At 41.9% G+C, this 22,754-nt stretch overlaps 1 long non-coding RNA gene across 1 annotated transcript in view; it reads left to right on the forward strand.

The window, feature by feature from the left end:
- LOC120885046 (uncharacterized) overlaps positions 1–16,226 on the forward strand; it is a 28,555-nt gene extending 12,329 nt beyond the window's left edge. Inside the window, exons 2-3 of the long non-coding RNA XR_005727531.2 lie at positions 2,082–2,165; positions 11,605–16,226. This is a non-coding gene — a long non-coding RNA (uncharacterized LOC120885046). The remainder of the gene's footprint in view (positions 1–2,081; positions 2,166–11,604) is intronic.
- The last annotated feature ends 6,528 nt before the right edge of the window (positions 16,227–22,754 follow it).

A 22,754-nucleotide genomic window follows, 5' to 3' on the forward strand; every position in this document is an offset into this window, starting at 1 on the left:
CCCCCAAATTAAGAAACAATCAACTATACATGATAACTATGTATCATTCTCCAGGATAAGGTAATAAAGGCACGAATTAAGCTACAGTCCCAGAGATTTTCATGAATATTTAAGCTTGTGATTATTGTATATGGGGTGATTTCTCAAGGGTCCTGGTTTTCTTATGAGTGATACTTTCATTGTTTCAGGTGACCTGATAACCTTTGCTATCCAAATCTTTGCAATCTGACTTCTTGCCATTTAAACTAAGAGGCTCAATCAATCTAGGTACTTTTTTTTTTTTGAGACATTCTAATATCTCTCCATATCCAAACTCTCATTCCTGTCTCTCTGAAACCGAGGCGCCATCTGCTTTGGAAAGTGTTTCACAATCTGAGACTGAAGATTTCCAGACCTAAATGGAACTTAGCAATGAAAGAATCGCTAAGTCTCTGTTTAGGGCCATGCTTGTGTTCTCTCTTCAGCCTCCTTCCTACAGAAGCCTGGCAACTCTTTCATGGAAAGCTCAATTGTCTGCGTGAAGCTGAGCACCTTGTCTGTTTCCTCTCTGACCTTTGTTTCCCTCTGGGTAGGACAGAGATCCTAACTTGATGAAAGTGCGTGAGGGTGCTCAGTGCTCCTGACTGGCCTCCCTCCTACTGGGGGCTCCTCTCTACCTCTCCAGCCCCACACCCCTACTTCTCCACCCTGCTGCAAGCTGGCTCCCTCCTGGAGAAGACTAAAACCTCCTCCAGACTGCATCCCCCAAGTCATGTCCCTTGGCCGACTCATTGGTCTTGGCAAATAGGAGGCACCAATGAAGGGTTGGGGCAGGTAAGAAGTGGGAGTTTGTGTACTAATTCTTCAGGAATTGTCTCCTCCCTCCGTCCAAGTTGAGGCTTCACAGTGACCATGCATTCCCGGCTCCTAGCAGGGCCCTCTCCAGGGAGAGAGCTCTGGTGGCATCCCCTCTGGCCTAGGAGTCCTAAGGGCAGTCAACTGTACCTGGTCCTGGAGGGTCCCACTGATTCTTTGTTCCTTTAACTCTACTCACATCTTTAAACACAGTCCTTCTTTTGCCCTCTCTTGAGTTACTCCTTAGAGGGTGCTATCTGCTTTCTGCCAGGGCCTTCGCTGGTATCCTCTTCCAGGGCTACAGATGGTGGCATTTGTTCCCTGATGTATTTTGCTGCCTTAAGAGATGGTGTCTCACTGCAGCAGTCGAATGACTTAGCCAGAAGACTCCACTCCCTTGGAAGCTGGCTTAAACATTTTGTTTATGTGGTGAAAATAAGGACAACGTCATTTTTTGAAAAAAGGATTTCTTTTTTAGCTTTTAGCTAAATATTCATTTCCATTCCCCCCCCCCCTTCCACCTAAAAAATAGAAGAAGAAGATGCTCTGGCTTGTATTTATGAGGGAGTCAGGCATGCCGTTCCCCTTTCAAAGCTGTTCACATGGAAAGGAAACTGGCCTTGACATTTACACAGTCCAGGAGGATTTCAAATAGAATTTGGACAGATTGGGAAGTTACCATCTTGGAGTATATGGGGAAAGCAATCCTGGTGGAAAGATGTGGTGACATATATGAGACAATCCATAGATGTTAGGAATGTGCAGCTTTATATGTGCCTCTTCACTTCACAGTCCAATGGGATTGCCAAAAATATGCATTTGTTCTCTGCAATATCACATGAGAAGACCGGCCAATTAAAGCAGTCCGCACTAAAGACAAGGAGTATAATTTCTGGGTATATTTACGATTGCTTAATGTCAACAAAGGGGTCTTTTAAACACAGCCCATTCCTTATCCTGCACTCACAGATCATGCTAAACACATCCAAATGCACAAACCATAAAAGAGGGAAGAGCCAGTATCGGCACCAAGCTCTTTGGTTTCTGCATCTGGCCAGTGTCCACTGGGAAAAATGTAAGTCAGAGTTTACCACATGGATTACAAATGTGCTGAATTGCAAGAATGATTATTAAATGAAAATATCCATAGCACCTGCAGCTTGTCCTAGGAAATTCCCCCCAGGGTATTGTGGGTGCTTTTTTAAATTTCTTTTTTTTTCTTCTTCTTCTTCTTCTTTTTTTTTTAGGGAGAAAAAAAAAGTAAGACAGAGCAAGATGCAAATGGCAACTCCAGCTGCTTGTAGTAGCGACTCCACTAATGTTCCTGAAAGGTTCGCAGAGTCAATTCAATCAATCTAAGCTGCTTCTATTCTCAGCATGAGCATGGTGAGGGAGGGGCTGGGGGATATCATTAGCTTTCTTCCTTTGAGGTTTGGATGATCAAGACAATGAAAATAATAGTAATGTAAGTGGAAAGTGCTTAAAAAAAAAAAAAACACAAAGCACATCAGGAAGCATGAGGCTAGCTGTGTGCTCTGCCCAGAGAGGTGTTTATCCTTTTGGAAGGGCAGGCATCTTCTGGAAACAGAAACTGAACGTGTGTGGATTTTGTTGATTTAATAGATGATTGTGAATGCACTTCTAGAACACTCTGCACATATGTACTATTTGGCTGTGTTTCAACTAGCTTCTGTGTGTGTTGTTCATGCACATGTGAAAATAAATACGGTGATTAGGAGAAGTCCAGGGAGGAGGTTAACTTTTGAAATCAGAAATCAGAATACCCAGAGTCGAGCTGCCGCCCAACCCCTGTAAGTACTTGGGCAAATCGCCTGATCTTTCTGAGCCTCAGTTTCCTCATGTATAAAATAGGAATGATGTAGAGCCCATCAATACAAGGCTCAGGTGAGGTGGGTCACTTGTGTGGAAATGCTTTACGTTTTGGAAATTGCTCACTAAATACTGGTTGTTATTGTTAGAAAGAAATGTCCACTATAAGGTCCTTGCTTAGCATCTGGGCGGCCATCTTAAATAGCAGCCAGCATTTTAAGGAAAAAGTTTCGCTTTTCCATGAAAGGGTGTTTCTGAGAAAGGCTCCCCACTCCCTCACACCAACCCAACCTCTAACTGTCCCCATTAGGACCAGCCTGGCTCTGATTCCTGAGCCTGCCCCATAAAAGTCCCAGCCTGTCTTGCCTCTCTCTGCTATAGAGAGATGGCCTTTGTCAGCTATGACCAATAAACTCTCGTGTGGATCTCTGCCTGGTCTCCATCTTTCATTTCTTGCTTACCTGTCTCTCATTCCTCACTTTTCCTTCATCCACTGCCCAAATTCTCACACATACTGATGCCTGTAGCAAGTATGTCAGCATCAATATGACACACATACCAGGAAACTGGAATCTGACCCCCACACTTCACATTTCAGGTAACATCTTTTTGGTTCTCAATTAGTAAAGAGAGTGTATAAATGTTAGATTCTTTCCAGGGCTGGAGAATCAAAGGTAAATTGGTATACCATGGGCATTGTTAAAGAATAAAAAAAGAATCATTCAGTGATACCTATGAAAGCAAAGTAAGGAAGGCTTTATTCAGGGCCCTCTGGATAGGTACAGGGGCTCCAGCAATGGGAGTTTATAGTAGCAGAGAGAGACTTGGTTCAACTATGAATATAGCAAGGGCAAATGGGAACCAATAGCCAAGGGTCAGAGGATGGAAAACTACTAAGAGGAAACATTAAGAATGAATCACCTTTGCATTACTATTACAAAATACCAGAGGCAGGTTACTTGCAAAGGAAAAGAGGTTTATGTAGCTCACAGTTTTGGAGGCTCTATGGCCTGGGGCTGACCTCTGTTCAGCTCTAGCCAGTCTCCCACAACCGCATCACCTTGTGGTGGATGGTTATGGCAGGAGCATTTGCAGAGCAAGAGATCACACCTTGTTACCAAGCAGAGAGAGCTTGGTGAGGTGGGTGGGGCAGGCTCGGTTTTTATAGCTAACTACCCTCTCTGAGACCTAGGGAGGGGGTCACAAGAACTACCTTAACCTCAGTTGACCAAGGACCTTTTACTTCTGCCTCTTAAAGGCTCCACATTATCTCCACAGCCACCGGGGGCCAAGCCTCCAACATATGAAACTTTGGGGGACAGAACTTAGCGAGAGATAAAGAGGATTCTGGTGGGACTGACCTAATAGGATTCTGCTAAAGAGAGGCCAGAATGGTCAGGCTTCACCTGGGGGGTGATGGAGGAGGCAGAACTTGATCAGATACGAAGAGCAAGGACAGCTCATGGAGAGGGAGGGCTGTTCCTGCTAAACGGATTCAGCAGGCACCTTTACTAAACGAGATATTTACAAGGAAGTGCCCAGGAGAAGTTCAGAAGCCCTCCCCAAGTGCGGTCCAAAACAGTATTTGTCAGCTTGAAGCGTTTTTTTTTTTTCCCCCCCTAAGTTGAGCTGTCACAACACAAATGTGGCAGATTCATTAAAGGGCTGGTGGAAGAAGACATTTTGTCCCTTTTCCCACCTCCTGCCCTGAACTGCAAACTTTTGAGGGTTATGGGGTTCTCTGGGCCCCTGGGTTTTAGTGTGTCTGTGTAACTGGTAGAAAGAAGGTTGAAATGAGCCTAAGAAAAGCTGAACTCACATTATGGAAGGACCTAGAGATGTGAGAGGAGAGAGAACTAGGGGAAAAAAAAATGAAGGCCCCTGAGAGTTGAGTTTTAGGAGAGGTCTAGGCAGTTCTGAGACAGAAAAGGGACTTGGTTAAGACTTACCATGTTCTGATGAGTGAGACTGGATAAGATAATGGTTGAAAGCAAATCATGGATCTTTTTTTTTTCTGTATGCTGTGCATTGATTTGCCTTTTGTCATTTTCTCAGGCTTCAATAAGTAATTGAATTTTTTTTTTTTTTGGAGATCTCTTCTGAATGTTATTGTGAGTGGAGCTGGAATCTTAGGGAGCTTATCTTTCTATGGGTGACATAAAGATAGTTTAAAAAAATAACCAACATAAGAATTTTTACATATATTTTAATGTTAAACAGTTAACAAGTTATGTTTCCAATTATGGCATATTTTGCCAAGAATATAGGTACTGCAGTGAGAAAAAGCAAAATGCATAAGACATGTAGGAATCTTTTCTTATCTCCATGGCAAAATGTTGAATGGCAGAGCTGAGAAAAAAAGCCAAAAGCTCAGGCTTATGGAGAAGCTCCCCACCAAAGTACAGACTCTCTGCACAAAGTACCAGATGGCGTTCCTGCTTCCCTAAACCTTTAACTTCCCAAAGGGAATCCTAGATCCATGGACTAATTCCAAGGACAGGAATCTTAACATGAGCTATTCCTACCCTGTCATTCAGGCAGAGAACAGGAAGAACTGACACCAAATCAAACAACTAGCTACTCGCATCTGAACTCACAGTCCAGTGTCCTTACCAAGGGAGGTGATACACCAAACCACTTCCAGACTTTCTGTTTTCTTCTCTGGCCCTCCACCCCACAGTGTCGGGTAGCAAGCTGAAGGTAGGCAGGAAGCAGTCAGCTACAGATGCAGGATGGGGGCCTCCCACTGGGAAGGCTTTAGCCACTTGAGGAAGGCATCTGAAGGAAATGACCATGACTGTCTATCATGCACAAGGCTGAAAAGTATGTTCCTAACTCCCTGGCCCTTAAACTGGAAAATTGAGATTTTACACACGTACCATTCCCCTTGAACCTGATATGCACACTCAGTTGTAGACAGGAAGTACACATAAGGCTCTTCCAATGACTTCATGTAACTATACATAGGATTCCATTTTTCTTTTTATTTATAACAGGCTGGCAAAGTCCTGAGTTAACATGAGAGTAATATTGCTGAAAAACCTTAGTTTGAAATTCTTAGACGGTAAGAAATCCATTTCAAATCTTCCTATTTTAACAAAATATTTTTTTAGACCTATTGACAAGAATTTCACTCATGGGATTAAAAAGAAGTTCTATACCTCATGACTATAACGAATCTGGAAACATCGAGCAAACGTACCGCTCTTATATTTTTGTTCTTTCACTTTAAGTTGTAATCACCCATCTCTGAGTTATGAGCAAATCCAAATGAAAACTGTGGGAAGAAAACACATGGTTCTGTTCAAGGTCTGAGTGTTTGGATATTGATAGGAATTAGAGATCCATAGGGTCACAAGAAGTCATGGAGACTTATTTTGCATTATTGCCACTTATTCTACACCTCTCCCTATTCTATGTGCCTCTTTAATCATCTCAGGTCCCCAGGAGTTTCCTCTGACTTTTAAAAGGGGGTGAGAGACTGGCCCCATCATAGAGGACTCGGCATAGCATTTAATAATCGTCACAGAAAAATACATAACTATTTTTCTTATGTCTCACGTAATTTCTAAATATAGACTTACACTTCTGGCAATGATGCAGTAGCTTGTGGTAGACTCACACTCCTGCCAAGAACAACTAGAAGGTTAATTTTTACAGTGCCTAAAGGCATGAGGGAGTTGTGGACACAACTAGGACTCGAGGGGCCAGGCACTGGAAGAGGGGAAGCTAAGTAAGGTGAGAACACTGCTATTTTATTCAGGAAATTTGGCAATTTTTTTAGTATCAGATGAGAGACTGAGAAACTAGTCAAAGGACCATTTCTACTGTGGAGAGAAGTGGTAGAATTTTAGAATATGTTAGGGTATAAGGAGAAAATATTAGAATTAGGGACTTTCAAGGAGGCTAAGATTTGATGGCCAAGATCCTGGAGATAAGTAAGGTACAGAGAAATGAGCCTGGTATTTGGCACCAATTTTCTTTTCTGGGCATTTAACAATTAAGTTTTTTAGGGAAAGAAGTTTGAGAAGCTAAACAGAAACAGATGAAAATCAGAGCAGAGTTTTGGGGAGTCACATGATACCAAGCAATGAAAAATGGAGTTTAGAACTTGGGAAAAAAGCCATTGCACACACTTTGAGCTCTTAGTTGGGAACTACTGAAGGATTATACTGTGCAAGTGGAGGCCAAATGGGGGTAGACCAAAACTCCCAATAATGGAAATTAATCTCAATCAGTTCAATCTATGATTGGATTGAGATAATCTGTCTCCTCCTACCTTCAGAAGAGAGGCTGAATCCTTTCGAGAGAATAGTATATCATCCAAAACAATGTATTTTTTCATACACAATGGCTGATATTCAATTTAATAAGATCAATTATACTGAGAAAAAGCTCAGTAATAAATGGATAAAAGAAACAGGTGACTTGGATATTCAAATGATTGGATATGGATTTTAAAATAATTGTGGTTAATTCAAGAGAATAAATGGAAATAGGGAAAATTTCATTATAGAACTAGAATTTATATAACAAAGTAGAAATTCTAGGATGAAAAGTTCTAATATCCAATAATAAAAAAATGATAGATGACATTAGCAGCAGATTAGAAAGGGCTAAAGATGAGCTCAGTAAACTGGAAGATATATTAAGAGAAAATACCCTTGGTAAAAAATAGAGACAAAAAAAAAACAAAGATAAGAATTATAGAAAAGAATATAGAAGACATAGAAGAGATGATGAAAAAAATCTAACAAAGTGTCTTTAAATCTCTGCAATGTTGACATTTCAAGTAAAATAATTATTTGTTTTAGGCAAATTTTGCACTGGGGAATGAAACCGTCCCAAGTTGAGAGTCTCTAGTCTATCTCAAATATGATGTTAGAAGGATAGTAGAGGCAAATGAAATGCTCAAAGCAATTGACTGAGAATTGATTCAAGTCACACTACAAGATCAACACTTACACATATCACAGATAAACTTTCCAAACACTAAGGAGAAAAATTATAAAGGTGGCCAGAGGATAAAAGGCATATTACCTTGAAAGAACAACTTTAATACTAAAATTTTACTTCTCAACAGAAATGAAGGAAGCTTGTGACAATGGAAGAATATTTTTAAAGTCTCGAAGCAAAATAAATCCAACTCAAAATTCTATAGTTAGCAAAAACATCATTCAAACATGAAAAAGAAATAGAACAGTTTCTGACAAAAGCCAAGAGAACTCATTCCCAGCCATCCTGACATTCAGGAAATATTAAAGGGAATCCCACATGAAGAAACAAAAAATGAAAGAAAAAGTGATGAACAATGGAAAGGTTAAATATTTAGATTGACCTAAAAGAATGTAGACACTGAAAAACAATAGCAATGATGTCTCATTAGGTTTAAAGCATATGGAAAAATAAAACATATGGTAGCCACAACACAAAGGAGGGGAGAAATTGTGCAGAAAAGAACCAACAGAAGGTCTAAAAGGGCTAACATTAGAAAGGTCTGGTTGCAAGATTGGCTGTGCTTCTGGGAACTTATATGTGAGAAAGATTCTCATCATTCCCTGAACTATTAAGAGTGGTTCACTGAGTCAGAACTATTTGTGGAAATGATGGATTATGCTCAACATTTGCTTTCCTTCTGGAAGTCTGAAATTTTGGTACAAACTAGATAGAAGATGTCTGTATAGCCAATATGCAATAAAAGTATGTTGAGTGGTAACCTCACATGAAGTCTCTAATGAGCTTCCCTGGTAGATGAGCATTTCACATTATTTTCACAACTTGTTGCTGGAGATATTAGACACTTACTGTTTGATCTCACTAGAAGAGGAATTTTTCTGTATCTTCTGATCTCTGCCACATGTACCTTTATTTTATTTTTATATCCTTTCACCATAATCAGTTGTATCTATAAACTGAGTCTTGTGAATCCTAGTGAATTATCAAAACGGGTGGTTTTGGAGATTCTCCAGATATACCATCTTTTACTATTTAAGATTCAAAATTTCAAGATTCCCAAGTTCTTTTGACACAAGGGAAATGGAAAAAGCACATTAGTTTTTAATATATCAAGTATGCACATTGTAGTCTTCTAAATCACTAAAATAGGAGTAAATAAAATCTTTGCATAATGAGCTAATAGGGGTATGAGATTGTGATGAGGTCAAAGAGAAAAACAAAAGGAGAAAAAAGAATCAAAACTAAAGGAACAGATGAATGGAAAACAAACGTAATTCTGGAAAATATTATTTTAGTAATTACACTAATGTAAATGGCCCACAAACATTATTTAGAAGATTTTACAAAAATACAATCATATGCTACTCGAAGGAAATTGAAAGTATGTAAAAGTGTGTAAGAGAGATATCAATCAAACCAGTAATATACTAAAACCAGCCCATAAGGTCTTCAGGAGTTTGTGGCCAGTTGTTAAATCTTTGGTTGCCAGAGATGAACCATAATAGACACATTCACATTCTGAAAAATATGAAAATGCTATAAATCAAGGTGATTTTTTTTATTGGTGAGGTTTTGTTCCGTTTGTTTTTAAAGACTTGATTTAATCGTACATGTCTCTTAGAAACCTCAATCAATGGGAACCTGATGCAGCTATACCAATATCAATCTTCTCTAAGGCAAGAAGTATGATACAGAGAGAGAAATACATTTATTAATAATAAAATAATTAAACAAGTAGTAAGGTGTACTAATCTCAAATTTTCTCATACCTGGCATCTTAGAAAATCAAAAGCAAAGTTAAAAGAACTTAAAGGATATACGTATCTTTCCTAATCTGTTATAAATATATTGGAAAGATTTTCTGCCTTCCTGACCTTGATAACATGGAATAGAAATATTAGAACTTTTCATCTAGGATCTTCAGACTTCAGGTCTGAAGCAAAGATATCACAGAGAGGTCATCATTGCACCCATTCTCAACTATTCAGTAAAAATTGGGATATTTGGTATGGGTAATGACTATTCAATGCATGTATTTGTAATCAGTCTATATCCACTGAAAGGCACTCTTGGTTATTCTGTTAAATGTCAATTATTTCAATAAAGGCAAAATAACATTCTTGTTCTCAATAATTTAGTCTAATTTGAGCTGTAGACATACATATAAATGGAGAGAAAAAAAGTAATAAGGACTCCATTAGCAGCTAGCATACTCCCCGTTGCAAATAATAAAAATCCTGATTCAGATTTATGAATAACTCAATGATAGTCTTCCGATACTTTTCAAGTCCTATGATCACAGAAGCCTAGAGATATATGGACAGGATCTTTGCAATCAACTGTCCCAGCGCTTTGACTTTAGCATTAATATATAACACACAGAGACTGAGGGGTATAGCTCAATGGTAGAACACTTGCCTAACATGTGCAAGGCCCTGTGTTATTTGATCTCCAGCACTGGGGGAGAAAAAAGGACAGAAAAGAAAAAGAGTGTGTGTGTGTGTGTGTGTGTGTGTGTGTGTGTGTGTGTGTGTATGTACATATACAACATAAACATACTAAATTCGAGAGTGGTGAAGTCCCTTAGCCATATCCATATAGCAAATTAACTATAATGCCTGAGATGAGAATCTTGTGTTCTTTTTTAAAGCCATGTTGTACATTTTGATTCCATTTTGAATCCATTCTGTCTCAAGGCAAAGAAAGTTGTCTTTCCTTCAAACAATCAGTCTAAAAATATGATACAGTTGGTTATAAAAGTGTTATTTGGACTTTTCAAATTTCATTCATTCTGAAACTTCTATATATTTATAACTAGGTGCAATAGAGAATTTTTAAGAAAAATAAAAATATGTTGATTCATTTATTTATTCAACCATGAATAAGATACTGTGTTAAGCACTGGGAATGTAAGAGTGACTTCATTGTGTGCATTGTCTGGTGGGGAAATAAATAAACATATCACTAAATAATTATTAAAGTGATAAAAGCCGCCATAGAGGTATGAACCACATATATGAACATAGAAGGAGTTAAGCCTTCTATTGAATCATCTTCTGTGGTCAGAAGGCTTATGAAAAATGGGAAATTACATCATAAGCTTTGTGGGAATAGATGTAGATGAGCCTGGATGTATGTATATGAATAAGAATTCAGGTTATTAATAGTGGCTGAAGGTGACTGTGGCAGCAACATAATAATCAAGCTCAATATTGTTGACCTAAAAGTGATTGCCAGATCACTAGTAGATAGGAGAAAGACAAAGGTAGTCATTAGCCCCTGGTTGAGAAGACCAGAATGAAGGTACATCTTAGGTTCTTTAGCTTAGGTAGAACCTCGTTTATGTGAAATGATGGAAGAGGTCACGGACATCATCTTTGTACAAGCTTAGGACAATGGACTGTCCTAGGACTCTGATGCCCTCTTAGCATTTAGTACCTTTGTAAAATAAATGGCCACAATTGGTTGTTTCAATATATTATTTAATCCTGACACTCTGACCAATAATGGTTGCAACTAAAGATCAGTTTTCAGGCATAAGTAACCCAGCATATTGTTCAATATGGTAGGCCCTAGCTACATGTAGCTATGAGAACTGGAAATATTGCTAATCTGAATTGAGGTATGCTCCCAGTGTAAAGTACACACATGATTTCAAAGACTTAGTATGAGAAAAGTAAGTAAAGTTACATTACTTTTTTTACTCAATACACATTAAAATGTCAATTCAGATATCTTGGATTAGGTAAAATGCTATTACAATTAATGTAACCTTCTTTTGGTTTATTTTCTTAAGTAGCTACTAGAAAATTCAAAATCGTATATGCCCTTGCTTTTGAAAGTGGCACTCTATCTCTGTTGGACACTGAGCCGCTGCACAGACTGGACCAGCAGCTCCTTAGGGATCCTGGGGCAGCAGCTTTGCCAACAGAAGAGCCCCATGTTAAATGGTGAGTAGTGGCCAATCCGATTCTTTCCCTCCAGGAGTTCTGAAATTCACTGACTGACACAACAAAAGAGGAGAGGGATCATAGCAAGAAGTTGCTTCGGTAGAACTGCAAGACCTCAGGTAGAGAGCAATGGAGAACTGATCTAAGGAACGGGGATAAAAGAAGCACCGAGGCCGCTTCTCACCTGGGACACCGTTTTGTTCTCAAGAGACCCAGCCGTGTGGTTTCCCTTGGTGTATCTCTTCCCTACTCATTCTTGTGATGAGTCTCTATGATCTGAGGTACCGAGGTATTTCTCTGTCTCTTGTACCTCAAAAGTAATGATAACCTAAGTTGGGTAATAGAAATGGGTTGAGAAGTGAATATTTATCTATAAAAAGAGGAAGAAAGAAGACTTCATCTTAAGAGTGTTTGAGGGTAGCATAACATCTCTTAATCTCCTTGAACATGCATCCATACCTGCAACGACGCAATTAGAAGGCAGGGTAGGCGCTCAGCCAGTGTCAAGAAAATAGCCGCCGTCTCCATCATCGTGATTGTGATCATTTTTATTGCAGTTATTTTTTTATGAAGATTCAATGAAGTCAACACAAGTGCAGCACCAAGGATCATAATCAACAGAGAATTCTTTTCCTCTTTCCTTTGAGAAAGAAGCTGAACAAGACACACAGGGGTAACTAGAAAGCTTAAATTGACAATGACTGATGTTTATTTTATTTTATTTTTGAGGCATACAAAAAGAATGTCTCTCGCTCCACCAAAAGAAATAAGTTTTTCTTAAGGAACCCTATTCTCTACTCTCCTGTAAATCCTCTCTTCCAGCTAAATGGCACCTGCACTGAAGCCCTAACAGCCATAGACAATTCTTTATGTACACTGGTGGTTCTCAAAGTGTGGTCCTTAGACCAACAGCAGCTGTATCACCTGGGAACCCATCCAAATTCTTGGACCTCATTCCAAACCCACTGAACCAGAGGCTCTGGGGGCCCAGTAATCTGCTTGACCCTGGTGACCAGTATACATTGAAGCTGGAGATTGACACCTTTGAAGGTGTATAACTTCCTAACTGTACTCATCAGTTTCTGCATCCTGAGCTGCCTCACCGCCTCGTCTCTACACATTCAGTCTCCTCAGCTAGCCTCTTGCTCTTTCTCCAGGAAACTGGCCGTGACTTCTCCAGGAAATGTGTGCCCTCCCCCTGAAATGTTGACATATCTGAGCGAATTCATATACAGTGTTAACTTGATCACTAAATGGTTTCATGTGTGCAAGACAAAGAGCTTGAAAATTTCTTGAAGTTAGGATTTTTTGCAACCTCCCTTCCACCTCTCTAGTCAGTACACAGTAGAGGTATTTTCTGCACTGAATTGAAGTCACACAAAACCCCTTTGTCTCTGCATGGAAAATAGTGATAATCTCCTTTCGGTCAGGAGTGACATCCAAAGACTTGCTCCTTTGTCTGCTTCCTGCCTGAGGTGAGGTTTTCAAAGACCTAGTTGAATAAAATTTGGAAGCCTCTTTCCCTTCATTTAAAAACTTTCTCCCTTACTGGTAAACATACTGGGGAAGTAAGTTCTTTTTTTTCCTCCTCTCTTAAAACACTGGGGTGTTTTTGTAGCTTCAGAAGTGTTGCCGAATTTTTAAGAGAACCTCCGAGAAAGGGAGATAAGGCTTAATAGTCCTGAACAATTTGCCTGCTCTCTTTAAGACCATAAGAAACTCTTAGGTGCATTAAAATGTTTTCCTTTAATTTTTAATTTTTGTTTTACGATAAGGCTAATTAAAGCAACACCTGTTTGGAATGATATAGTTGGTGCTGGGTCAACATTTCCATTGGTTTATATTCCAGCTGTGAAAACTCAATTTGAACTAAAACTTGGGTGTATAATATCCAAACCCAGGGGGATTCAAAAGAAACACTAATATACCAGTGTGCATATTAGGGGGCAAAACAAATAGAAGCAAAGTGGTTTCAGGTGCTCTTTAGCACTTGTGTAGTGTGCAAATTTTTTTTTTTTTTACGATCATGGTTTGTAGGCCTTCAGCTCCCCATGTAGGTAGGATGCCTTTGGGTATTTAAATAGGATGGAAACAGGCCAGTTAGTCCATGTAAAATACTAGCTACTGTGCACGCGTGGTAATGAGATTTCTTTCATCAGAGGGGTCTTAAGATCTCAAATGGCTATTCTCATGGTTCTCTGGATTTAAGATCCCCAGGGGGATCTTGAGGTGACAAATAACTGTATATTTTAAAGACCAGTGACTGCTTCTGTCTCTACTGGGAGGCCATGAAACTGGGATTGATTAGATGACATGAAGAGACGTTGGAACTTGGGTTCAGGCTAGGAATAATGTGACAGACTGGAACCTGCCCTTTCATGGCTCTCAAAAGCTTTTTAATAAGAAAAGCAGATAAAAGTGGAGCTTCTCAGATTAAGTTAGGGGAGAGCCTGGAGTCCTCGGCTGATCATCTCAAAGATACCCAGAAGCCTTGGAGAGGCCCAGGGGATCCCCGGAGGATGTGAGCAGCCATCGACCTGCCAATGATGTGTAGAGCAGCTAACTCCGCTCTGCACTGTATTCAGGTAGGTTGTTTTGGAGCCAAATTTTGACAAGTCAATGGGGAAGGTGAAATAAGTTTTCAGCGTGCTTTGCTTGAAGATGTCTTTAAGAAACCTGAAGCTCTAAAGAACTGGGTATGAGGAAGGGAGCACCAGGCTAGAGTCTGCTTCCCGCTGACCCCACAGTTGTCAGGTGGAGCCTTTGCAAGTCATTGAGCACGGTTGGGAAAGGAGATGGATATTCCTGACGAATTCATTGATCCCAAGGATGTACACATGCTAGGCAATTTTCTATCTCTGAGCTGTATCCTCGGCCCTTTATTAAATTTTATTTTGAGATAGGGTCTTGCTTAAGTTTCCGAAACTAATCTCAAACTTGCAATCCTCCTGTCTCAGCCTCCTGAATAACCAGGATTACAGTGTATGTTACTGTATCCAGTTAAACTGATGGATTTTAAATTATTTCAAAGATTATGGCATGGTGGAATGAAAACGATTAGGAAAGTCCAAGACCAAAGTAGAATGAGAGCTACTATATTGGCAGCAGAAAGCCCAGGGGAAAATTGGAGAACTTTTTCCTGGAACTGTTGGAGATGCTGCATGGATCGCAGGTGGACAACCTCAACATGTCGCTTCATGTCTTCAGTTCCCATTTCCTCATCTTTATCATATCTCAGACTTCCTTGCTATCCTTGTCTCTCCTAGGTTTCTTGTCATTCTGGAGAAGCATCTAATTAATCTACGGTTGCCATGGACCATTCACACTGAGCAGGATGGGAAAGGAGAAGTGCCACCTGCCTCCTGATTTTGCAAATGAAAATTTCAACTTTAAATTAGGGTCCCGGCCTTCCCGTTTGGGCTGTTTGGACTACTGGTGAAGGGCCCTCCATTCCCATCGTGGTAGATGAAGAGGTAGCCGCCATGACACTGGCCACGTCTTTCAGTATATCTCTTGCTTTCTCCCTGGAATCATGGGGAGCCAGAAGATCCCACACTCTAGGACCCCACTATGGAGTATTTGGCCATTTTCCAGAGAGCCTGCAGCAGACAGCTGTTAAGGGTCTGTGTTGGCTCTGTCATCTCACACATGAGTCTCTACGACTCTTTCTCTGTAAGTCACCTACCTGATTACCAAACCCTGTGCCTTAAGATGTCAATGACTGAAAAATAACTTTGAGTCCAGACCCTTTTGGCTATTTTTTTTAAGATATAGTTAAAAATTGGTATCAAAGTTACGAGTTCCCAATGGTTGTGTTTTAGGCCTCAGTGGATATAACACTAGGGGTCAGAGGCACCTCCACAGGCCTCTGGTCCCCCAGTGCCGCTGTCTCCTTTACCTTAACGGCATTTTAATTCTTTGAGATAGTGACAGAGTAAGAGTAAGCAGAGGGAGAGGTCAAAGGAGGTCTCCACCCAAACTTTCTGAGACAGGCTCATTTCAATTTTATTTGGTTGCTTCTGGAAAAGAGGTTAGAAACCATTGAAGTACTGTGGGAATAATACCTTACTACCAAAACTGCCTTTGCTACACCATCTATATAGTCATGAATAGCAAAAATATTCTTTCTGCCCTATGTACTGATTTTTGTGTTTCAGAAAAAATGTGTTTCCCATGGGCAGGGAGCAGGAGACCCACAGATGGTTATGGCATCTCTTGTGCTTTGGAGGTTGGGAACCTGGGAAGAATTCAGGAGAGGAGGTGGGCAATGAATGGCTTTTGTTTGCAGTCTGACAACCTGGTGATGGCTGGAGAGTCCTCTGGAGGCCCGGGGAACCATCTGTCATGTGAGCTCAACAGCAAGCTAACCCCACTGGAGAATATTGGGAAGATGTAACAACTAGATGCAACGAGATACTATGGATTGGACCTTGGAATTGGAAAACAGAACAAGTAGAAACCTGTTGAAATCCAAATAAAGTTCAGAATCTACTTATTAGTAGTATATCATGTTGGTTTCTTAGTCTTAATGGATGCAGCAAGGTGATGTAAGATATTAACAATGTGGGGAACTGGGCTACACTGGTAACTTTTCTGTAAATATGTAATTATGCCAAAGGCAAAAGGTTTTTTAAAATAAAATAACCCATCAACCAATTTATTATTTTCTCTGACCCTCTCTTAGAAGAGACTACTAAAAGCTCACGTTCAGTATCTTCAGTGTCCACTCGTACAGTTTCTTCCAATCCATTCTCTGCCCACTTCTTTCTAGTTTCTGTTCTACAGGACTCCATTAGATATCATGTATCTGGCCCAGTTGACCGTTTTCTCCTTAAAACTCAACCTCCTTCGGTTACCAATTCCTGACACTCCCCTCCTGCTTCACCTGCACATACCACCAGGCTCCCTGGTGTTCTGGATGATCTGTCTTCCTCTTGTTTTCAGTTTTCATACCTGGACATATCTATGACTCCAAAGTCCATATTTCCAGTTCAGACCTTTTCATTGAAAAATCCTCTTGCTGTCTACAAATCCCTCTGCAGAGCCCCAAAGACAGTCATTCAAAATACCCCCAAACTGATTTCCTTGTCCTCGTTCCTCTTCCTGAAAAGCCTTTCTCCATTCCCTACATTGGTGAATGTCACTGTGATTCAGGCAGCTGTCCAGCCTCCAAGTAAATGGGAAGTGCACTTGGGTCATTCTGGTCCCACTCTCCTTGTGACCACTCTAGATATTGCTGCACCGTGGCCTCCTCTGCTGCCTTTGCTCAGGCTGCCATTCATTCTCACCCGACCTCCTGCTACAGTCTCTAAATGAAGTCTCCCCATTGATTTCTGCATGTCTCCAATCCAACCTCCACTTTCTGATAGAGATATTTCCGGAAAAATAAAGAGCTAAACCCATGACTCCCTTTCTTCAAGTCTTCATTGACTGGTTATCACTTTGGAGAGCCCAGGCCAAGTTCTTTACAAAGTGTTCCAGGGCTTTCATCATGTGACGCTGCTTCATCTTCATCTTCTCCTTTATCTCCTTTACCTCCTGCACCCTAGACTGCAACCACAGGATTCAGAGGCCAGACACTGTGCTCTGTGGATCTTTGCATACATAACCCCTTCCTTCAGAGGGCCTGGCACTGCTCCTTATATCTTTCAAGAGTAAACTTTATCCTACTCCATCCTCTGAGTGAACAGAAGCACAGAGAGATTCAGTAACATGCTTCTCCTCGCCCCCCTACCCCAATTCTAAGCTTACCACCAGTGGCTTTTGTCACTGAGGACCCTGTGTTGGTGTGAACTCTGTGTTTTGGGTTGTTTCTTCCTTCATTTGGTTGTGACTTCTCAGAGAAGTGAAAGGGGAGGGGACATACAGTGTGTTGGCTATCAGAACTCTTTATGAAGGGAGGAAGGGGGAAACTGGGAAGCCAAACGTGGAACTTTCACAAGTTCAAAACAGGTGGGGCTCAGAGAAAAAAGCCAAAACACTCCTCCCAAGGTAGACGAGTCCTAATATGTAAAACATTAATTCCTAATGCTAATCCCCAAAGAAAAACATCCACTTTCACAAGTGATTCCCAAATTGGAATGGCTGATGGATGGGGAGGGAGCAACTGCTGATGAGGGATGAGGCTGTCCATGACCAAGAGGAGCAGACGACGGTGAGTTATGGACTCTGGTTCCACCTGGGACTGTGAGTAAATAACCCAGAGCCCGAGCGGGGCTCCAGATGGTTTGTGTAGTGAGTGTGACCGGAACACCACTGAGGAATCAGAGCCTGGTAATTCAAACCCGGCCTGCTTTTCTAGTTGTAGCAACTCACAAACCTTCCAGAGAGTGGCTATTGGACGTGCTGGTGGCCCTTGTACAAAAGCAGACTTCTGCAGAAACAACTGATGCCAGGATTCAGAGGCCCTGTTGTGTGCTAACTAAAGCCCACTGTGTGCTGGAAGATGGTTACTGGTGATTTTAAGAACCCCTCAGTTGGGCTCAGGAGGCTTTGCGGACACATGTCACCCCCTCATCTCACCTATTATAAGGTGAATGATCTGGGCTGGAGGGTGCAGAACTGGGATAGGAAGTGATGTGAGACTCCTAGGTCACCTCCACCTTCGTTCCTGGTGTTATATCTTCCGCTGATTAGACAGTGCTGATGGCTTGTTTTCAGACAGTGTGAGAAGTATGAAGGGCCCCCAGAGCCCTGTGCCATCAAAGGTGGGTCACAGAAGTGGCCGTCCAGCTGGCAACACAGGCATGCCCTTCCCTCGGCTGGCATCTGTAAAGCTAGCACCTCCCCATCCAGTGCTTGAGCACCTGCAATAAGCAAAGGGGAATGGCTCTGGCATCACCTGGAGTGGAGGGAACTGCAGCCCACATAGGCACTGGGACAGGAGGAGGCAGTGCCTTGGGCCAGGACAGAGGGAGCACAGCAGCTGAGTATGACTTGGGGACTCAGGGCACAGTGGGTTATAAAGCCCAAGTCCCCTATCAGCATCATTGGCTTTCAGATTTGCATGTCTGAGGACAAAGTGCAAGTCCTCTTAGCTAGAGAAATAAAACTTTTTGCTTCCTTGCCCCCTACACAAGCCACTGTGGAAAACCAATTAAGATCTGGGGAATCAGAAAAAGCGTAAAACTTATTTCCTGCCCTTAAGGACCACAGGAATTGATTGTGTTTACTGAGCACATTCTATTTATAAGATGCTGATGTAGTCACGGAGATGTCCCAAATAAAATTTTCACAATCGAGCTCTAGAGACAGACTTTTAAAGCATGTATTATTATTATTATTATTATTATTATTATTAAATTGGTTCTAGGGATTGAACCCAGAGGTACTTTAAGGCAGGAACTCACTAAGGTGGTCAGGACCTTGCTATAAAGCAAGCATTTTGACAGAGATCATTTAGGAACCCAGAGGATCTGCTACAGAAGGATGTTCAATGGCTGAAGCAAAGGGTGAGGGTTTGAAATGGCAAGGGGAGGAAGAGGCAATGCTGTCCACAGCCACCTCAGGGGGAAATGAAGGTTCTAGAAGCCCTGGAAATGCTCTGGGAGGGTATGGCATATTCACATGCATGTTTTATACCCACTTGTCAGTTAGGTGGAGGATGACCAGAAACCAGGGGGATACGAACATGAAGAAAATATGCCTCGATGCCTCTTTTCCTTGTGTTCTAGACATCTCATCTCTGGCACTTACACAGATGCCCAGCACCTAATATTCATTTCCAACAACTACCGCGAATGGCTTAGAAGTAAAATGGCTCGGCCACCCGTAGATTTCCCAGGCTACTTTCCGCATGCAGGACTGGATGCCCATCTGCTTCCCTCTGCTTCAAGGGGAAGAGAGCAACACAGGGTTAGCCTTCCTGTATCATGCTACAAGCAATTTGTGGCCTGGCCCCTAGGTCCTGGCACAGGGAGATGGCCCAGGTCACCTCCTCTGTTCAGGGAGGCAGGGACATGAGGGCTGGTTCTCCTGGGCTGGCACAAGCTCTTATTATTCTCATGCTAGAGAAGTGGTTGAAATCAGAAGCAAAATGCCACATTGTCCGCCTACTCAAGTCTGGGCTCAAGGGAAAGGGAAATGACTGCCAGAGCGTTCACTGTTCCCGATCCACTCAAGGGCCTTAAGCTGTCTTCAACACGGTTGCCAAACAGCTTGGTAGAGACTGGCCTTTCGGGTGTGGGCAGGGGAGGAGGAAGGGAGGGAGCCGTGGGCCCTCCCTCTCGATTTCTTGATCAGAAGAGCTCCCTTGCCGCGAGGCTCTGGTGTCCTCTCCAGCAGGGTGAGTCTTTGACTTTGCATGTGAACTTGCTGCTAGTCTTTGACTTGCATGTGAATTTGCATGCAATTTGACTACGGATGCTCATAAAGGGTCCTGGTTTAGATGGGTCGGCAGTGTTGCCTTTTCACTTATTATTTTATTTGGGAATCTCTTGATACACTCCAAATCCAGTGGTAAAGCCTTAAAGGAATTATCTTGTTGTGCAAGAATGATAGCATCTTTCTGTGGACTTCTGATCGGTGCTTTCATGTGGAAGAGTCTGTGACTGGGAGGTGACAATTCAGACGTCTGGCAGTGGCATGAGTACTGCAGAGAGAGCAATGTCCAGGGCACAGTAGACTGGGGCTTGAGTCCCGGTTCTAATCCGGTGTGTTCTCTCCTGCAAATTCCTGCACTTCCTCGGCCTTGCTATCCCTGGGGGACTTTGGGATGTTCATCCTCTGAATCAAACTGACCTTTAGATTTGACGATGGATCAGACTGGGGCCCGAAGAACTGAAAATGCCTTCAGAGAGTAGATGTCAGAGCTCAGGGAAGATTGTCATTCTTCCCATTTGGCAGCAAAGGCATTTGGTTTTGTGCTTTGCTGTGGGGCAGGGGGGCGTGGTCCCTGCAGGGTCTCTGGTCATAGCAGTTTCCCATCCTGTGGGTGTGGAAGCCAAGGCTGGGACGTAGCCTAATGGGATAGCAGTGTTGTCGACAGCAGCTCCTATCTGTCCCTCAGTGCACTGACATGGCAGAATGATGGTCTGCAGAGAAGGAAGGGGATGGGAGGGTCCTTCTGTGCCCTTGGAGCTCTGGTGAATAGACGATGCCTGCAAAGTGTCCTTGTGCTTCTGTCATTCACTTTTTTAACACACAGTGCTTGCTTGGGACCCTGGTAGGATGGCAGGTCTGCCTAAGAGCTGCCTGTGATCTTGGCTCCTTAGGATTTGCTGGATGCAGATGCTCATGCCAGACGTCAGGTGTGGTGTCTTCTGGATGGTTGATGCAGGCTCCAAGCCACAGAGGGCTTGCAGGACACAGAAGACCACTCCTCAGGCACCCATTCAGCCGTTTGGAGAAGAGGGGGAACCCTGAATCTCTCCCAGTGGTTCCTGGCATCACTGATGTCTTCTATATGAAAAGAAAGGGACAGGAATTGGTGCAGTTAGGACAACATTGGAGTGAGAAGATAAAATACTGCCTCTTTATAGGAAACAAGAGACGAGTCTTCAGAAGTAGAGCTGAAAGCACAATGCGCTCACTGCATGCCCTTTTTCTATTTCAAATTTTAAGGAATATGTTACGCAGTTTCATCATAATAATAGTAACAGTTATAAAACACCAAGTGCTGCTCTTCCAAGTGCTTTGATTTATTAACTGATTCAAACCTTACAATAACCCCGTGTGGCAGGCATTACTATTCTAGTTCAAAAGGGGAAATCAAGGCCTGGAGAGATTGAGCACCTTTGCTCAAGTGCAGAGTCAGAGTCAGAGCTGGAATCCAAACCCAGGCAGTTTGGCTGCACAGGTGGGGCTGTAAGCACCGTACCACACTGCATCTCTGAAAAGCAGAGTTAAAGGATGTGATAAATCTCATCATAGCTCAGGGGAAGAGTGCTGGCCTGCTGTGTGAAGCTCTGGGTTAATCCCAGTACTTCAAAAGACAAAAACAAGAACAAAAAAAATTACAAAAACAAGCAAATAAACAAAACAAAAAATGCAGAGGTCTCTTGTCCCCACTTCTCCACATGTGATTTTTATTTTTCAGAGATAGCTTCTTGGACTCCTTCCTGTAATTTCTTCCGACATCTATTTCCATAATTCCAAATAGCATGTTTATTTGTGGTCTTGGTGATTGAACCCAGGGGGACTCCACCACTTGAGCTACATCCCCAATCCTCGTTTTTTTGTTTGTCTCTTTCACTTTTTATTTTGAGACAGAGTCTTGCTAACTTCCCCATTCTGGCCTTGAACTTGCCATGCTCCTGTCTCAGACATCTCCTGTGCACTGCCATGCATACCCAACCTGGTGTCTTTTTTTTTCTTGATTTTTCAACTTTAGACATGATTTATTGACTTTGTTCTGTGGAAAATGAAAATTTAGTGTTCTTGTACCATCCTGCTGCCTCTGCCCCAAACACAAACGCCTCATTTCCCCATGCCCCTTCATCATCTCAGCACCGTCTTTAGTTAGAGCAATATTCCATGACCAGGATTGTTCATTCCCATAAATATTATTCGCTTCTCATTATCTTTCTTTACAATAGTTCCTCCTTCTTGTTTTGCATTGTTATCTGTAGAGCTAAGCCTAATTCCTCTCCAGCTTTTCTAACGGAGCCGGAAAGCACTTCTCAATATGCAAAGATACTTTGGGGGTTTGTGTTTTCTTGGAGTTATCCCTCTGGGAGCCATCTGTCCTGTCCTCTGTGCCAGTCAAGATTGTTTATGTTGTAGGACTAACGCAGAGCTGATATCCCAGGATCCCAGGAATCTCCTTCAGCTGCCCCCTGAGTGGCACCCCTGGTATCCCCGACCTGAGTTAGAGATCTTCCAGTAGCTTCCTCAGAAAACACACAAGGAAGAACAAGCTTTTGAGAGCTAAGATGTTTGAAATTATTTTTTCGTCTACTGTCTTTAATCGTAGCTTGGAAATCACTTTGTAGATTGGACGTTTTAATTTTCTGTTCAAATCTTAGACATTCTTTTTCCCCTTGCTGTCTACCTCCTCAGAGACCGTTAGCTCCTTTTTGAAAACTTACGAAGCCATTCTGTTTCCTAATTCTTTGTAATTCCTTCTGATTTTTTGTTTTCCTCTGAAAAAATTTTAGGAACTTCTGTTTATTTTAAACTTCATGATGCTATGCCTTGATGGGTCTTTCTTCAATTCAACATGTTGGGCATGCAATGTTCTTTTTC

Source organism: Ictidomys tridecemlineatus, chromosome 12 (genome assembly GCF_052094955.1).
Source record: "Ictidomys tridecemlineatus isolate mIctTri1 chromosome 12, mIctTri1.hap1, whole genome shotgun sequence".
Lineage (NCBI taxonomy): Eukaryota > Metazoa > Chordata > Mammalia > Rodentia > Sciuridae > Ictidomys > Ictidomys tridecemlineatus.